Here is a 19,549-nt window from a genome sequence, read left to right on the forward strand (position 1 = left end):
TGCATGGTGTTGATGCTGTATGAAGCACTTGTCCTGAAGCCTATGGTACTCTTAGGTGCATGGTGATGATGCTGTATGAAGCGCTTGTCCTGAAGCCTACAGTACTCTTAGATGCATGGTGATGATGCTGTATGAAGCACTTGTCCTGAAGCCTACAGTACTCTTAGATGCATGGTGATGATGCTGTATGAAGCACTTGTCCTGAAGCCTACGGTACTCTTAGGTGCATGGTGATGTTGCTGTATGAAGCACTTGTCCTGAAGCCTACGGTACTCTTAGGTGCATGGTGATGTTGCTGTATGAAGCACTTGTTCTGAAGCCTATGGTACTCTTAGGTGCATGGTGATGATGCTGTATGAAGCACTTGCCCTGATGTGCCTTTGGGTCACCTGGATGATCTGAAAGTCAACTCCTCCAAGCCTTTACTAAAGCATGACTGTTGTTTTGTTTAATCTACAAACCTTTACCACATTTCAAAAAATAACCAGTCGGTCACAAACCACATGCCAGAAGAGATGCAAGTAGAGTCCTTGGCTAGGCTGGCTGGACTGTGCATTATGTATACAAAACCATAGATTTGCTTGTTTACCAGTGAAGTTTCCCAGATGATGGCAGGAACATGTATCATTCTAATAGATCAGTCTATTAGGGAAGTTTCTAGAGATAGTAGTGAAGTGTTTTGAGGAAGGATGCATTTTCCTAATATCTGTCACAGCATCATATGAACTAGTAGCAGCCATGCCTAATTATCCACCATAAGATTATTTCCCATTCACTAGTGAGTGATTTTATTTTTAAAAAGTTATTAAGCCAAAGTCTTATTATATAGCCCACACTGGACTTGAATTTGTAATTCTCCTATTGAGTGTGGGAATTACCATTACAAATGTTTATCATCGAGCCTGATCTTCTAATATCTGAATTCATGTCTATCATTCAACAGTAAGTACCCACAAATATTCCTAAACATTTGACCATTTTCCCTTAGAGTTTCTACAAATATAACCTCAGTTCAGATAAACATTTATCATTTTTGGAAAAATAGCAATAACGTGCAAACTAATAATCTAGCTAAAACAGTACATTACAATGTCACAATTTACCCAGGAGGTGGTGGCACACATCTTCAACCCCAGCACTTGGGAGGCAGAGGCAGGCGGATCTCTATGAGTTCGAGACCAGCCTGGTCTACAAGAGCTAGTTCCAGGACAGCCTCCAAAGCTACACAGAGAAACCCTGTCTTGAAAAACATAAAAAGAACAATAACAAAAAGGAGTCCCAGTTTAACAAATGTGCACACAGATTTTAAAGTGTGTGCAGCTTCACTCCAGCGGCTCCGTGACCTGGTTTCTTCAGCAGAGAAGTCCAATTACACTACACAGCAATGCTAAATGTTGTCCTCAATTTATAATGGAGGAGATTAATTTGCTCTCATCCTCTAAAATGAATTAATTTGCCTATTAGTAATTTTTCAGTAGTATTAAATGTGTCAACCAACACTTCTTGGAAGTAATGGCTATATAATAGTCCCTATCATTTAGGAGTTAAGACATACATAAATAAATAAAATGCAACATTTCCCATCAAGAACTTGACACTTTGGTGGGAAAAGAAAAAATGTTTAAATATATAATGGTAATTCAAGGTAGCATGTCCCTCATTAGAAGTATATGTTAGGTTCAAGAATGAAAGGAGGGAAGGAGGGAGGGAGGGAGGGAGGGAGAGAGGAAGGGAGGGAACCGAGGAGGGAAGTGAGTCAAGAACTATATGTGAAGCATCCAAAGCTTTCCTAGGAGGAAGCACCTTGACCCAGTCTTGAGAGGTGAGTGGGAGTTAGCAGGTGGACAAAGCTAAGGTATAAGGAGTCGAGAGACATGCAGGAAGGGACACGTGTATACACTATCGAAGTGAGTTGTGTCAGCAAAGGGGACAGAGAATGGAGGATTCAGAAAAGAAAGCAGTAGGAGACAGAGGCCATGCTGTTGCCTGTGCAGGGGCTTCTTATAACATGTAAAGACCTCTGTTTCAACCTGAAGGCAAGAGGGCCATCACTGAACGCCTCGGGGCAAGTTCGGCTCAGATTCCGAGAAGAGTGGCTCTGTGCGAGATGGTCCCAAGAGCTCTGAGGAAGCAAGAGGACCCCACTAGGGGCTGCCATGGAACCGAGAGGTGATGAGAAACTTCTAAGAGAAAGAAGCACAAGGTGACTCCTGGACACATTCAGGACATGATCTCTGGCATCCAGGTTGAGGACAAAGCTGAGTCCTGGGGATATGGACAGCAATATTAATCACTGGCATAGGTGACAGCCCTATGAGGAGGTACAAGCAGGGACACTGCTATTGGGTTCTTGGACTCCTAATGGGGTCATGGATAGAATTCAGAAGGTCACAGAACTCAAATGTGAGAAAATTACAACCTCGTGCTCACTAACTGAAATGTCCCCCAATAATTTCTATTATAAATATAGAAAACACACCCCAGAAATATTAGCAATGCCTGTGATCACCAGAAAGAAAAAAAACACATCTCACAGATCTTAAGTATATTCTGAGAGCACGTTTACCATAATTACTGCTTAAAATTATAGGACTTACTAAACCTAACACTGGATCTTGTTATTTAGTGTATTAACTTAAGAGAGATAGAGAAAAAGGGAAGGAGGGAGGGAGGAAGGGAGGGAGGGAGGGAGGGAGGGAGGGAGGGAGGGAGGGAAGAAATACCAAGGCATGGTGAAAACACCCATAACCCCACACTTGTGAGTGGAGGTAGAAAGGTAGAACATTTGGGGCCAGGCTGGGTTTCACAGCAAGATGCTGTCTCAAAACCAAGCAAACAAATAACAGCAACAAAAATAAAATCAACTGGACATGTTTTAGCCCATCATCACAACTCAAACCTGCAATCCCAGCTCTTAGACTGAAGTAGGGAGATCGCAGTGAGTTTGAGACTAGCCTGGGCTACAGTGAGTTCCAGGCCATCCTGCAACAAGATTCTGTCTAAAAATTACAATACCAAATTAAAATACCAGCAGCAAAAGCGTCCCTCCCTGTATCAGAAAATACTTCTACAGCTGCATCTCAGTGTCATTGTATGCATTCTGCCTGATGCCTTTAGAAACATTATCCAGAAAAGGGACCAGTGGTTTTCCCCTCCTGCCAGAGGGTCTGTATACAAGTCAAAGGCCTGGGTTAGTGTGAGAACAAAGCCATCGGACAACTTGGGACTCAGAGAAACGAGGTGAAGAGGAGAGAACCAGCACAGTGCCACATCAGGGGTGGTGAGAGCAGTGAGGACAGGTCTGCAGTGTCAGAAAATACATCACACAAGGATGGGACACCTCCTTAACTTACCAGTTAAGTTGCCCACCAGTCAAGAGTTCTCTGTAAGCAACAGAGCTAACAGATACCAAAACACAGGCCGAAGGAGTATGAAGCAGGCCCAACTCCAAGGAAAGAATGGAAGCCATCCACGGAAAAGACAGGAAAGGAACTGTCAAGGGTGGGGTGTACAGGTGGCAGCAGTAACTGCTCTCGCTTTCTGGCTTGGCCTGGCTCTGCGTCCATTGCAGTTTCCCTGAACGGAACTGACAGCTGCATGAAGATCCACAAGTGAGGAAGGCCGTTCCCTAAGACACAGAGGGCCACCAGGACAGCAGAGGATGCTAGGTGACTAAAACCCAGTGCCCACTCTGCAGTTTCTCCGGTGACTTCAGTGAGAACCTTCTCCATGCACCCGGATTCAGATCACACCTGTGTAGGAGCCGGCTTAACGAATAGTCCAGTGTCCTACTCTGCCAGGAAGCATACTGTGAGAATGAGAACTGGAGAGACCATCAGAAACCAGAATCAGGGGCAGGCTTTGCTTGTTTTTAACTGAGAAGAAATCTGGGCGTGTGTCTAGAGAGAGGGAGGAATCGAGGCAAGAGGAAAAGTTCAAGATGTAGATGAGCCATGGGGAAGTGGGTTCAGTCTAAGCAGAAATAAGTTGCTAACTATTCCACTTTTCATGCCAGGCGCTCGCCGCATCAGACACCGCTCTACACACCTGTGTTATCTGTCAATACTGGAAGTATTAAAACGACTGTCTCCATTCTACAGACAGGACAATCATAACCCAGCGAGTTTTAAGCAAATTGTCTAAGTTCACAAAGCAACAGTGGAAGGGTGCTATTTTGACAGTGTTTTACCTCTTTGTATACGATCCAACACTAATGAGAAGTGTTTCAAATTGTTACTTTGTACCCCAGTTAGTAGTAAGTTCAGTGCCAACCTGGAGTACATGAAAACCTATCTAAAAAAAAACTGTGATTATGGATTTTGGGGGAAAGGATATAATAAAAATGGTCACCTCAAACCATGGATAGAGAAATGTCACACATCACTAATACATTAACTTCTTTGCTTGGTTAAGACCACGTTTTACGTTTCTCTGTCGCAAAGTTACTATTTTCCCATTTCCTTACCCTGTTCCTTGAAAACAGAAAATTCTAAATCTAGCCCACCCACCCCAGAGCAAGTTAATTTCTTCCTTCTGAAGATGGCAATGCTAACGTATGTAATTTGGAATTATTCTGTAATGAAGGTTTGTCTCTACTGTTTATTTATGTGTCCAATCACTTTTTCTAATACAGTGCACACTCATGTGTGTTTACTCTTAAGTTATAACTCAATACTGTATTACTTATTAGATTTGGTAGAAACTGCTTAGTTAGGCTTCTCTTAGCTTACCCACCCTTGTGAAATGTCCATCTTTTTTGCTTTGTTTAGTTTTGGTTTTGAATGTTTCCTTTGTAAAATGATTGCTTATCCTGGATTTTTCCTATATACTGGCTCTATAGCAATTTCTCCAAAATGCCTTTAAACTTTTTATTGAATAATTGTGTAAAGAATCCACAATCTAGCTAATATATTACTTCAACTATCTTTTAACATATGTATTGAGGATATAAGGGAGTGTGTTTGTGGCACCTCTTAACATGGAGCCTAACACATATGATCACTTACCTAACACATATGATCACTCACCTAACACATATGATCACTCAGAAATTAGGAATCTTTATTGTTGGTATTGATACTGTGACACGTACTTATAATAAATTTGTTTGTTTCAAACCCTCATCCAAAATGGCATCCCACTGACCACAGCATCAAACTTGATATGCCTACAGGTATTTCTGAGGCTGAAGACCTTATAAACCTAAGCAATGGAAATTCCTTTCTGCCCAGCTCAGGAACCTGCAGTCACTAGCAATAAGAAAGTTTTCATTTTTCCAAAGTTACAAAAACAAAAGACTTCTGTGGGAAAGCTCTTCTCTGACTTTACAATTTTTAAGTCAATATGAAAAGTTTTTTGAAGAGCACTAAAAAGCAAATTAAACAAAGCACTCACACATATAAGCAAAGTTCACTAGACACTACAGGTTTGAATTTCTACCCCAAATAGTTGTTGCTTTAAAATACTGAAATGTTATCTTTTGGGAAGTGGGTACTGACCTGCATATTTAAAAGACATATTCAAATATGTCCTATTTCAAGAAATACAATGTCACTGTTCTTACAGGGCAATGGACCACAAATAGCCCCTTTCATGAGTTAAAATAGAAAGAAAGAGTTCTAAGAAGGTAACTTGAAAGGGTTCTCTACCTCAAACATCCTGGTTGTAAGCATGGCTGCCAGGAGTCTTCTAGAACAAGAACAGATGTGAATCCTGGAGGATCTGTGAAGAGGATGTTGGGGCCCATGTATGGGCCTTTTGAAGTGAAGAACATAGGGGCATGTAACGTGTAGCCTTCTCACAAGCTGCTTGGGCCCTGCTGAGCTGTCTGAACCCCCAAATAACACACAGGACACTATATTAATTATGAAGCTGTTGGCCATTTGCTATTGTGTCTCATTGGCTAGCTCTGACTTAATTATTGACCCATAATCACCAATATATATTTTTATAAGGACTTGCTTCCCCTCCTCCCAGGAATAACATGGCTCACTTCACTACATTTCCCAGAATCCTCCTAGACTCCTAGTCCCACCTATCTTGCTTCCCTACTGGCCAACAGTGCTTTATTTACATATACACAGAAGGACTTTCCACATCAGGGACAAATACAGCTTTCAAAGAATTATTTGAACTCTGTCATGTTGCTGAGTGGAGGACACTGAAAAACTCATCCTAGTCTATGTTGGGGATCTTTGGGCCAGATGGCTCCTTTCAGTGGTGTCTGTGTCTCTGAACATTGATTTAGACGGTCTGGTGGTATGACGTGAACTAAAGGATACAAACCCTACCCACAAGGAAAGCTGTGAACATATAGTTGGAACACCTAAAAGAAAATGGACAGGCACAGTGGCTAATGCCTCTAATCACAATAATTGGGAGACTAGAGCTGCAGGATTGCTATAAGTTAAAGGTTACAGGGACCCTTTATTTAGAAAAGAAAAGAAAATAGATATGGGAGCTCATCAAGTCTATTGAACAGGTGGTATGGAATATGTAATGCCTGCTTTGCTAATGAATGCTAATCTAGTCTACTAAATAAATATCTCTATGGATGACAGGAATGTAATCTGAGGTTCTCAGTCATTAAACTCGGTACTAAAAGCTATGGAAAAATAGCTATTGCCACCTCAAATTTTGGGAGTGGCCATGGTTTCCAATTCTTCATAACCCATGAGTTCTTGTGAAGTTAAATGAAAAGTTTTCCAGGCTATTGTGTGCCCTGAATATGTATGCATTGCCTCTGTGTCTGCTTAAGTACTCAACATTATGTCTAAAACTACAAGGTTAATTATACTTAAGTTTGTAATATACTATAGGCATTGGCCTGTGTCAGAGAATAAATGCCTACTTTTAAATGTGGGATTTACCTTGAAAACATTATGAGCTTTAACTTTGATTTTTATTAATCACTGAGCCCCAATTTTTTTATAGAAACACATTACTAAAACTACAAACAAAATACAAGGAATACAAGATATCTATTTGTATTTCAAATAATCTTTTTAAATAGCAATTGCATGAAAAGCCTTTCCATACTCTCTCCAGGCCTCATCTCAAACACTATATCCTCTCATTCTCCTCATGGGCTTTTATAATCTGTTCCATAACACGGTGGGCACTGTGCTTAACAATATTCTACAGCCAACCAAACAGAACTCTGAATCATCCCTCAAAGTTTAGGTCAAATTTTACTACCTGATTAGAACCTGAACCAGAATTAAATACACATCTACATACCTCACCATATAGCACTTTATATTTAATAGAATTAATCAAATGGCTTTATGATTTTTCTGACTTGGCTACTACTGTTTTGCTATGGGTGTTGTACACAATCATGGTTACTAAGCAGATGCTCAGTTGATGCGTGCTGACATTTGATTGATTGCTGTTCTGTGCAGGAACCACACAGAGTCTTTTGGTCTTATAATTCTCCCACATCTAGACAGCTCCTGAAACACCACACCCTGAGTGATGGCAACAGTGTGCAGGTGGATCATGGGACGTCGGCTTAGGAAAGCCGGCACGAGGCCAGCTCTCCAAACAGCCTTCAGGCTCCATGAGCAGCAGAAAAGACCCGGAACACAGTAAGAGCTAGTCAATAAGTTGCACCTGAGTTCCACACAGGGCCACCTGTGAGTACCATTGTGCCAGATTCCTTGCAGAAAACAAGAACAGGCAGAGTGTTGCTGTCTGTCAACAGCCCTCCCAACTGTTTGCGGAGACAGTGCACGTGTGTTTACAGGTTCGGTGTGAGTAAGTAGTAACACATAATAGAAGAATCATTGCTTTATAAATTCTTAAGTTATGAGGACAGAGTTTGAGGAATGAGCAACGGCTTTAAAAGGGACCCAAGGCTTGTGGGGTACATAGCAAGGCTGAATTCATAAGTAGAACTCCTATTTGTCTCCTCTGTTCTTTACTGTGTTAACTGTGTGATGCCGTTTGGTGCCTGGTTGGCAGAAAGAGTAGATGTTGGTACAATAGTCTGACCACTGATGACCCACAGGTCTGGAACTGAAACAGAAACTGTTCTGAAATGAGGACAAGGCAGCCACAGGCTAAAAATAGTTCAGTCTCTACTGATCACCGCTAGACATTTCCTGTACCCGCCCCCAACCCACACTATGCTAGGTATTTCATAAACATCGTTTCCAAGCTGCGCAATGTTTGACAAAGTACCTACTATAAAGACTAGAAAAGCAGGCCCTAGGAAGGCTGGGTAGACAGCTAGCAACAGGGTGGACTAACCTCTAAACTCAGAAACCTAAGCTCACTGGTGTCCACCCCATCCCCTTTCTTCAAGGGAGCTGGTCTTCTGGATCCTCAAAGAGAACCAAAATCACTGCTTTACTGCGTTGTGAACGTTGCTGGAGATGGTGGCATGTTCTCCCTTTGAGTCAGGCTGTAGTGACCACACACTAACTTTGACCAGATAAAATTTTAGTTCAAAATTTAAAATGCAGCAAATAATTTAGGCTGAAATGGCCTGTTCAGAGCAGCCGCATATCCAGCATTCACAGCGTGTTTTGCTCCCCCTTCTGCCCCACAGTGCGCCAGCCACACCGGATCCTGAAGCCACGCTGGGAAGGGTTCACAGTGTCTAGAAAGATCATGTACAGGAGAGACTTCCATGAGATGCTACCTGATTGTGTCCAGTCTTTGGTTGAGACAAAAGGAAGCCAGGAGATGGGCAAGCCCAACCTAATCCACTAGATATTTTTTTAAAAAGGTATTTTCATAGGCTCAACCTTACCAAATCTTCAACAGAGGTCAGGAGAGGGCAGAGAAGGGACGGAGTGCTGGAAATGACTCCTAATATCTTCCTGGAGAGATGGGGGCTGCAGACAATGTTTTCTTCCAGGTAGGAAATTCAAAACCAATAGGTTTAGAGTGGGGATGACACTGAGGTATGGAGAATAGCCATGTCTAAAAAATTCAGGAAACTGGAGAAGTATAAATTTAATACCGGGAAAGCTTATCAGAGGCTAGAAATCTGAATTCATGACTAAACACTAACCCTCAATTTTAGCACAATTTTTATAGAACAAAACATGAAAACTATTTGTTATAAATGCACAAACTTCATAGTTTTAGTGGAATTTTATTATTTCAAAAAGTAAAAAAATATTAAAGGAGGAAGATCAAGCAAATTTTGAGATGCTAGAAAAATTGTAGAATGTGCTCCCAAAATAGTCACCTGAGTGAGGATGACACAAAAGACAACTAACTTGAGGAAACGCTCTTCTCAGGAACCTGCCCTCTTGTGTGTCTGTTTGCTTGTTTTTTGGGACAGGGTTTCTCTGTATTGTTTTGGAGCCTGACCCAGAACTCGCTCTGTAGACCAGGCTGGCCTCGAACTCACAGAGATCCACCTGCCTCTGCCTCCTGAGTGCTGGGATTAAAGGCGTGTGCCACCTACACCCGGCTTATTTGTTTTGTTTCTTACAGCAACTTCTCTTCCAGTCTATTAAGAGCCACTTTTCAGCAGTTATGCCTTTATATATCATGGCTGTGAAGTACTATGGTGGTTACAGCATCATAGCCACTTATTAAGTGTCAACATATGTCAGGTGCCACTCTGTGAGCCATGAACATTACCAACAAGCTTGCAAGGCAGGCTTTACAATTTCCGTTTTTCAAATGAGGATGCTAAAGCCTGATGAAGCTAAGCAGCTTGCTACAGTACAACGTTGGTGGCAGAAAAAGAAGAAATCCTCTCCAGCCCAGCCCAGCCTTCACCAAGGCCCTTGACTTCTGTGCATTGCTTCAGTTGCTCGTTAAGGACTGGTTTTCACCACTGACATAGAAAAAAAACCTAATATTTTGTGATAACAAATGATTTTATTGAACCACATAAAGTTGATAATTATTTGGCCATTTGACCACAAAAAAAATGGGAATCCTATATGGTTCAAACTAATAAAAGCAGTCACTCATATTGTATATAGATGTCTGGGGAAGCAGTGTGAATTTCTTAAGAGATTCTATACCCAATGGGTAAGGCAAGAAGAACCAAATATTTTATCCCAATCACTAACTGAATGTGTATGTTGTGGCTAAAAAAGACAAAATGAATGAATCCGCAAGATAGGGAAGCTATGGGAGGAGAATTACTGGGAAAGAAAACAATTGGTTGGTTTAAATGAAATCTATGTGTTGACTATGGGCTAGCAACCATGAAGTACTAGGAAATTCAGGCTAAACACACACAAATGTGAGGGAAAGTGACATATAAACATCATCGTCTAAATATTTGTTATAAAAAACATATGTTGAAGCCCTATGATGATATTAGCAAGTGAAGCCAATGCATAGCTCATTCAGATCCAAGTCAATGAGATGAGTGCCCATAATTCCCTCCTATGGACGCTTACTACGCACCAACTGCAGTGCCCTGATCTTGGAGCTCCGGCCTTCGCCACTGTGAAGAATGAGATTCTGTGAAAAGCTGCACTCTGTATTATCACAGCAGTTCTCCTGGATTAAGACAAGACGTCTGTTTTCATCTACATGAGCACAACAAGCACATTTAAAATATGGGAGTATGGTATTGAAAGTCAGAAGGTTAAACGATGAAAAGTTACGGAGAACCCTGCAAGTGATATGTAAAATTTGAGTTAATAGGAAACTTTAAAAATCATTCAAACTCGGCCCTTTTGTTTTAACCCTTGCTTTACTATGAAGGAAACCAAGGTTTGGCGAAATCCCCCTAGCAAGCACCAAAGCTAAGCTCCCTCCCATTGTCTCCCTAATGATTCTGCCACTTGAACATGAGTGAACACAGTAACTGGCCATGCCACGTGGTACTGACATAAGAAAATTCTCAGGTGGCATAAGCATTTGTCTCATAGCATGAGACTTATAAAAGTAAGCTTAAAATTTACTTAAAGTGTACTTTAAAGTAAACTAAAGTTTTACTTACAGTCATAAAATAAAAAACTCTGAGTTTTCTATTTTCTTATTCAGAGTGCTTTTCTAATTGCTGCTTGATAGTCATTTTAAAAATGAAGGCATTCTAAGAACAGGTTGCTGTTAAATGAGTTAAAGTTCAAAAAAAACAAAAACATCTATTTTTGAAAGAAATGCTTCAGAAGTATGACATTTACATGCCTCTGAAATAGGAATCAGCAGCGGGTATCTACTACTAAAAGATAGTTTGCCTCTAACTACCAGTGAGTAAAGGCAATAGCTACCTTCACGAATTGCTTCATTTATGAGGATGCTCGTTCTGGCAAACAACTCCACCACCGTGGTTCTGTGCTTTTCTGCTTTTACCAGAGCAGTCCTGTGGTTTTCCATGAGGGTATTTTTAACAGGGAAGGACCACTGCCTACCGTGGCTTACCATTCTCCCTACTAGGGGCATATATCAAACGTTCTTACAAAACTCACCAACCAAACCATCAAGCATACTTTTAGCTAAGGATTCATACATTAAAGGAGAATAAATAACTCTATTTCTAAAGGAACTTCAGATTCACCAAAGGAGACAGCCACTAGTCTATGTGTCTCTTCGTGACGTGTCTGTCTTTTCACCACGTGGATGTATGCACCTACATGAGTTTCTATGCACCATGTGTGTTCAGGACCTCTCAGAGGCCCAAGGGAGCATTGGACCCCCTGGAAATGGAGTTACAGGTAGTCATGAGCCACCATCCACGGGGCCATCTCTCCTCCCCATGTCAAATAAGCCACGGAACCCCGCCTGCACACTGCAACCCCATGGAGAAGACATCACCACTGCTCCTTGCTTCTTGGTGGCGAATAAGTCAAATGATATTAACCAAAACATAGAGGCTAGGATGACAAAGCAAACACTAATAAGGAAAAAATGCATCTCTTCTTGACATGACTATAATATCGTTTTCTCTGTCCTCAGTTTCTCACTCCAGTCTTCATCACAGGCTGGCACAACAAGGAAAGAAGTTATCAGGAATATTTTTTTCAAGTAGAGCCCAGACAATGATACAGTGTTGACGCTGTGACAAGCTCTCCTGGGAATATATATGTGTGGTTTTGTGGTTGGCCTTGGTTTTGTTGTTGTTGTTGTTGTTTTCCCTTTAGCAGATGGTGGGCATTTGATGCGTTTGTTCATTATTGACTACTGGTGAAATTATCTGAAGTAAGATGCGTTTATGACTTTGTCCAATGGTAACCATGGTAAATATCAAGATTGCTATGGTGAAGTTCTTGAGGCACCATCCTTGAAGAGAGCTCTACCCCAAGGCTTCCAAGGAATATCAAATCCCCTTTTTAGATCCCTTGGGCTTCTATTTATTCACATACTCAAAAAAAAGTTATCATTTTTCAAGGTGCTACCATTCATGAACAATCACTCACCATCATTCAGGGTACCATCGCTCACGTCACTGATGACAACTATGTAAATCTATAGACTCACAAATGAGCACAGCCCTTTCTCTTTGTCATGACAAGTGAGAACACTTCCCTGTCTTGAGGGCCAGAGCAGATCACCAGAGTCTCATTACCACAAATAGTAACTGGATCTGGACTGTGGGACATTAGTAAGGCAGGACTGAGAAAGACTCATTATATTGACTGTAATTCCCTTTTTAATTAAAAAAATATGAACTCTTCCTGCAGCAACATAACCTCAAATCATAGGTCCCTGGCCTCCTGGGGAGAAGGACTAAGAAGATGGGTAAAGGGGGAAGGGGGAGTGGAAATAAACATTCCCAGCTAGCATAAATACGTTGTGTAATTAGTTAAATGAGAGTTAAACAAAGACGGTGATGAAAGTAATCAAGTAGTAAACAAAGGGCAAGAGAATTGGTACAAGCATTGAACCAATAGGATGCTTAATTAGCTTGCTTTGCAGAGAGGATTTGATTTCTCCCCTGGAAGCAATGGTGGTGACACATAAAGCTGGCCTCTGAAACATCATCAGCTATAATGTAATATGTCCCCAATTGCCTGTAAACAGCTAGTTTTTCTACAGAGTGGGGGCTCTTTTGCTCTGAGTTGCTTTAATAACAGTGGTCTCTTAGCTTTAAAGTTTAAACTTATATCTGAACTGTCTTGGAGCTAGGGACTAAGAGAGCCTCAAACCCAAATGCCCACAGGGCTCAGGGAGCACCAAATGGACCATGAAGAACTGACTGCATACTTCACAGAGTCCAGTATAAAACGGAAGTGCAGATCCCCCTAGGCAGATATTGCTAAGTTCCAAGATCACATCAGAAAAGCATTGAGGCCACGTGTGAATTTGCCTAATGGCACAGGTTATGACGTAGGCTGCAAGCCAGGCTCAGTTCAGGCACCAGCCAGTTGGAGAACTTGTTCTGAAAGTCCCACACTCTTTGCTTAGTTCTCCCTGTGACTCAAGTACACCGTTGCAAGATGGCTGGAAGAATTCAGAGCATGCTTTGTGGCTGGGGATCAGAGAAAAGTACAGCTGCTGGATTACAAGACAAGTCTTAAAACCAAATCAAGGTTTCAGATTCTAACAGATACGTGCTTCTGGAGAAGAAACCTTAGGCCTTATTAATTCAGAACACCTAACAGTCAGATACTCTGTGCAAAGTCCAATAAAAACTGATATTTATATGAAAAGTGTCTGCAGTTACCAGTAAAGATGAGAGAGCTCTCAATATTAAGCTTTTTTCCTTTATTTTGGTTTTTTTTTCTGCTTTGAAAAAACCAAGGTGGACACATAAATGTTTCAATGGTTTTTAATCTGGAATATTTCCAAAGTTTTTGTTTTAAGCACTTGGTACCCAGCTGGTACCGCTGTTTGGGGAGGTGAGACATGGGCATGTCTTTGGTAATTACTCTTGCCTCTGGTTCCAATCCAGCACTCTACTTTCCACCAAGATGTGAGGAACTGCCCCTTCAAACTCCTGCCACGACAAATGTACTCGGTCCTGTGCCATGACATCCCTGTCCTGAGAGACGACATCCTCTTGAATCCATGAGCAAAAATAAACCTCTGCTTGGAGAAAGTAACTAATACAAATGCAGACCTAGAAATAGTCATGTAAATACATAACTTTAAATAAATTAGTTAAGATACTTGTTTCCAAGCCTTCTCATTTGAGTTGACATTTGTACAGCATGCTTGTATAAACATGTAAGTCTGGAACCTCGTCTGCACACATCTCCACTGGCCAACCATGTTCCCAGAATGCTATACCTAGAGGCCTGTCCAGGAAGGGAGTTTGTCAAGGCAAGAAATACTGCAATAAATTTTTTATATCACTCCTTAATTGATGTGTCTTACACATGTCTTATTATCATAGGTAAGTTTTGTCAAATGAGACAGAAATTTACTTTCTAAATTATTGCAATTATATTTCTCAGAATAGCTCATACCAATATGACAATACTGGACTTTTTGACACATGGCAAGAATCTAATCCATGCCAAGGAAGAAAATCTGGCTATTATTCAATGTAGTATGTTCATCTCCATATATGAGCCATGCATGCATAGACATCTATGGAGATTTCTATGTTAGCACATGGAATTAGAGTAAACGGAAGCATTTTTCAGTATCCAGGTGAAAGGAATCACCCTAATGATTGTACCACCTTATCGCCATTCCCCCTCTAGAATGTACTGTGTGGAGATGCTCCAGCTGTTTCCTAACCAACTTCTCAACCCTGTACCTCATGCAGAAAAACTTGGGCCTCCTTGGAGCAGTCTAGGACAAAGGCTATCTTCTTCCCAGAACCTAGAAAAGGCTAATGCACCCTGTGGAATAATATTTCTAAGCATTCACCACCCCCCTATAATCAATACCAGTGTGCTATCAGTGTGTGCATTAGCCTATACTTAAACAAAGAACAGCCCCTAGAGCCTTGTAATGACACTGGGAGTGCATAGCTAGGAGCGGGCTAGATGATGCAGAGATGACTGTATTGGCTCCCCTCAAGCACGAGGCTTCCGGGATGTTGCACAGGCCTGGGATTCTTGTACTAGATCATACATCACTCAGTTCCAGCCACTGACACATCCAGCCAATAAACCCTCTTGTTATTTCTTGACTCAAGAGGTGAATTCGTATCAGACCTTCTGGCCTGTGAGAGAGGTTTTGCTTTTATTATCTGGCTGGTGTTACCAGCAAATGCAAATATCTTAAGATCAGCAGAACACTACAGAGACGGCTAATAGGAGGAGTACAAGAAACCTGAATCACGGATGACTCAGGTGAGACTTTCAGTGAGACTCTGTCATGCCCGCTCACATTCGTGCTGCATCTTCCACGCACAGACCCGGTTAAAACAGTATGTCAAGCAGGGGCAGCGGCGAGGGTCTGGGCGTCAGCCCTGCTTTACTTAAACAGCTATGGACAAAGTAAGTATTCATATCCGACCAGGACTCACTCTCATCTTTACAGTGAACTGATGTGAGTGTACTGAGGTTACATTCTACCTGTAAAATCTGACCTTCCAGGCAGAATTAGGAGGGGTTGGCTATGTGTGAGAAAGCAGAAATGACTAACACAGTTCAGCTGTGGTAAAAGTGGAGGAGCTGTAGAGAGCATGCAGGTTTTCCAGGCAGAACACACTGGTTATTTAAAAGACACGTGACTTTAGCCAAATGTCTATCCTAAGAACTGGTTCTGTAGTATGAGTACCCGTGCCCAGTCATATGAAGTGCGACTGTTCCTTTCTACTTCATAATGCCATCTTAAGAGCTAAACAGCCTGATACACAAAGCTTGGCCCAGTAAAACTGATAAATAATGACTTGAATAAATGTTAGTTATACTTATCATTATTAGTAGTAGTAGTAGTAGTCCTACTATGGCCTAATTATCTGGAAAGAATTAAATTCTTTATTATTTGTCATTCAGGAACAAAATCCATAGCCAAAAGCATTCAAGAGGTTAACTGCTTGTACGACTTACACAGTCTAAACTTGGCCACACAGTCAACATGGCTTTGATAATTCTCCGGTCATTATGCACAACAAAATACTTAAAATTCTAGAAAATTTCACTGAGGCACCAATAAGTCCAGTCATAGAACAGTTTCTCTCTCCCTCCCCCAAACAAGCACACAGACACACACACACACACACACACACACACACACACACACACACACGCGCGCGCGCGCGCGCGCGCACACACACACACACACACACACACACCCTACCCCTTGGGGATATATTAAAGCTACAGCAACTGAAAAAGCCTTAGCTAGTAATTAAGGCCCAGCTAATCAGAGTGCAGCCCAGGCTGTGGCCCGCTAAGAAACAGAACAGCCGGGTGACAGCTCCAGCCATCGCGGCTTTGTTCTCCTGGAGCAAAAAGCACAAAAGCATAAAGTTGAGGAACTGTAGCTGCACACGGTGGGGGCTGGGTGGATGACAGGCTTGTCTGCACTGGGCGGATGTACCACAAGCAACTGCGCCGCAGCCCACACCCGCCAGTGCCCTTCCCCACCCTCAAAGCATGACTTCACTTTTCCGACACTGCCCTTAAGGAATCCGGCCTCTGTGACTTCCAGTAATTGTATACATCACCCCCGATGAAGCAGCTGAAAGCAGTGTTAGACAAAAGAGATAAGAATTAAGGCAAGAGACGACCCATTAAAACGCTGCCTTTAGAGGTCTCTTCTCGTTACTAGCCATTGGAAGCAATACTTCAGAGGGATTCTGGTGGGGGCTGGGCATGGTGTCCAGACTTGTACTTCAGCCACCAGGCACTCTTACCCTTCCCCCATTTCCATCTTGCTCCTCCCTGTCACCTTAGAGCCTCTGTGTTCACACCCGGCAGTCCCAGAAGAGCTTTCTGCTCACACTATGCGTCATAAAAAAAAAAAAAAAAAAAAAAGCAGGCTGTGAACATCCATGCTCCTAAGTGCTTGGGAGAGAGCCAGACGGAGTTGACCTCTTCCATCCCATGTAGCTGCATGCCAGCCATCTATGCTTAAAAGACTGGGAGCAGCATGTGTGTGGCGTGGGATAAACAAACTAATTAAAACGCAAGCTCTCCCACTCAAGCTAGTGCCTAATGGGACTGACACGCTCAACTCCACGGGAAAAAAAAATCAATCCAGTCTGTTCCTGCTTCTTATGATATATCTGTTTCAGGCTCCATCAACAATCTAAACTAAACGAAAAGGAACTCAAGGGTGTTATTCTTTCCAGTGAGACTGTATAAATAAGAACTAGCGATGGGACTGCGCTGAAACGTAAGACCACTCCCTGACTGTAAGTGGACAGATTGATCAACTGAACTGACATGTGCCTTCTCCTTTCTCTCCCCTAGCAGCAATCAGCTGCTCCAGGGAAATCCATGTCATTTTCCAAAACAAAGGTTCCCTACTGGCCTGCTAGACTTTCTTTTAAAAAAATAAATTAAAAAAAAGTAAACATGCTTCAAGACAAGCTGTGGATTAAATGTAAACAATGCATGTTTACCTAGACTTTCAGAATTGAGTTGATGTAATGAGTACAGAGATTTGCATTCCTAGCAAGTATTAAGGACCCCAACAGTTATCCCTCACCCCACCCAGTTTGGGGCTAAAGTTAAGCAAGAGATGACAGTGCCACTGGTCCCTCCAGAGTCTCGCCTGGTTATCCTTGACTATAACTGCCGCAGAGAGATGTGTTCCTCTCTCAGTTACAAACCAGCCTGCAAGCAACTCCAGCTACAACCTCTTAACTATGGAGGACCCGAATTGAAGACATTTCATACAAGTCAAAGGACATAAATAATAGCATTTGTTCCTTTATGCTTTTAATAGATTCTTTCTTGAACATGCAAGAGAACCCCTTTCACATGAGGATTATGTCAAATGCTTTGCTGTGAAGAACCTGAAACCCAATGGAGGTAAATCCTGAATTCCATTCTGCAAGTCACTAAATATTTCATAAATCATAGAGGCAAATGGGGCCAATTAGCCCTACCCCATAAAAAAGAAACATATCTTTACAATGTTAAAATACCATGAACTACACATTTTAGAGCTTATATGGGCTTTTGCAATCAAAAATTATACTGTGCTTATTTTTTTTAAACCCATGAGAACACTGAATATCACAGGCAGAGATGGAATAAGAAATCTTTACACTTTGATTCTTACATGACGCTTTCAGGCCTTTGTCTTAACACAGCAGCCTGAAAACAGAATTAGGTAAAACGACCCTTCTTTCTCCGGTCCATTTTAAACAGACAACATCCCTCCATCTCTGCCATTGCAGACGCCGATTAACCAACAAAACAGCCATGCATTTAAGGCCAGGACATTTAATACTCACCATCTCCTGCTCCCGACGTCTTCTTTTGATGTTTACAGCACATCTGTAGGATGCAATACTAGGAGATGCCTTGTTTGACCTGCTGCATGATGCTGTGACATCAGTTCAGATGATGCAGCTCATTATGGGAAAGACTGCTGTTGCTATGGCAACTGGGATGTGCTAGGAATCCTTGCTGCATTTCCAGTGGAGCCTGAGACAATACGGAAGCTCTGTAAGAAACAGACAATACGCAAAATTTTGTCCAAAGGAAGAGGCTTCCTCGTTGGAATAAAATCTGTTAAGCTGAAAAAGGATTTTCCTGGAAGAATTTTGGAGGAAAATTAAGATTAATTCTTTATGTGTTGCTATAGATTTAGAGAATAAAGGTGGGAGTGGAATGTAGATTCAGTCCTAAGGAAATACAAACTCATATCCATGTTTACCTATCAAGCAATTTGATCATTTCTTCTCTCAGGCTAAAGACAATACCTCTTTAAAAGTTACTAAAAAGAGTTTTAGTTCACCTGGCAGAGACCAAAAGAACAAAGCAGGGAGGGGGGGACAAAAGCAATTTAAAATGTAATACACAGCTGACCAAGAGTCTGAAACTCAAGAATGCAGACTAATAATTCTCAAAATATGGGCCAAGCCTTCGCTAGCCAGGTCTGCCCTGATGTTTTCCCTTATGTAGGACAACCCAGCTGCCAGCTAACCTTCATGGGCAGTGGGAAGGGGTTCAGTCCCAGAGACCCTTCCCTTGCCTTACAGAGAACTCTTCTCACTCATGGTCAAAAAGCAAGTATCTTTGGGGTTTTAAATCTGGAACAAGTGGAAGACCTGTAGAAACCTCTTGTCACAGCCAGCCACTCCCGAGACTGGGATTTGTTACTCTCTTGAGGTAGTAAGCCTGCCTACCACAGAGATTATCCCCTCTCCTCCCCCACTGGGCCTGGACCTGTGACAGGCACATTAAAACAAGACTCAAGAAGGGGTTTCTCCAGTTAGTCAAAGAAAGGGAAATTCAAAGTAATCGCTTATTTCCACTCTGAAGCAGAAACAAACATCATGTTGGGACACTGGGGGGAACTAAACATGGACCAGCAGCCCATCTCTTGCATATTTATTACTTGCAGACCATTGACAGAGAAAGGCAGAGTCAAACTGACCCACATCCTCCACCTCTACAACTCTGAGGGAAAACAACATTCTGAAAACCCAGTATGTAGAGACACAATTAGAGTGCCCCTGCTCGCTGAGATTTTAAACAGCTTGCTAATCAGAAGCGAGGAAGGTGGAGCTAGAGTGACAGAAGGAACTCCTGCAGCTTCTCTG

At 42.0% G+C, this 19,549-nt stretch overlaps 1 protein-coding gene across 2 annotated transcripts in view; it reads right to left on the reverse strand.

Annotated features, from left to right (window-relative positions):
- Window positions 1–18,368, reverse strand: part of Akap6 (A-kinase anchoring protein 6) — a 441,052-nt gene extending 422,684 nt beyond the window's left edge. For both annotated transcript variants that reach the window (XM_040743100.1, XM_040743097.1), the window contains exon 1: window positions 18,236–18,368. The gene's annotated coding sequence lies outside the window, so the exon portion shown is untranslated. The remainder of the gene's footprint in view (window positions 1–18,235) is intronic.
- Between the last annotated feature and the right edge of the window lie 1,181 nt (window positions 18,369–19,549).

Source organism: Mesocricetus auratus, unplaced genomic scaffold (assembly GCF_017639785.1).
Source record: "Mesocricetus auratus isolate SY011 unplaced genomic scaffold, BCM_Maur_2.0 Super-Scaffold_15014, whole genome shotgun sequence".
Taxonomy (NCBI): domain Eukaryota; kingdom Metazoa; phylum Chordata; class Mammalia; order Rodentia; family Cricetidae; genus Mesocricetus; species Mesocricetus auratus.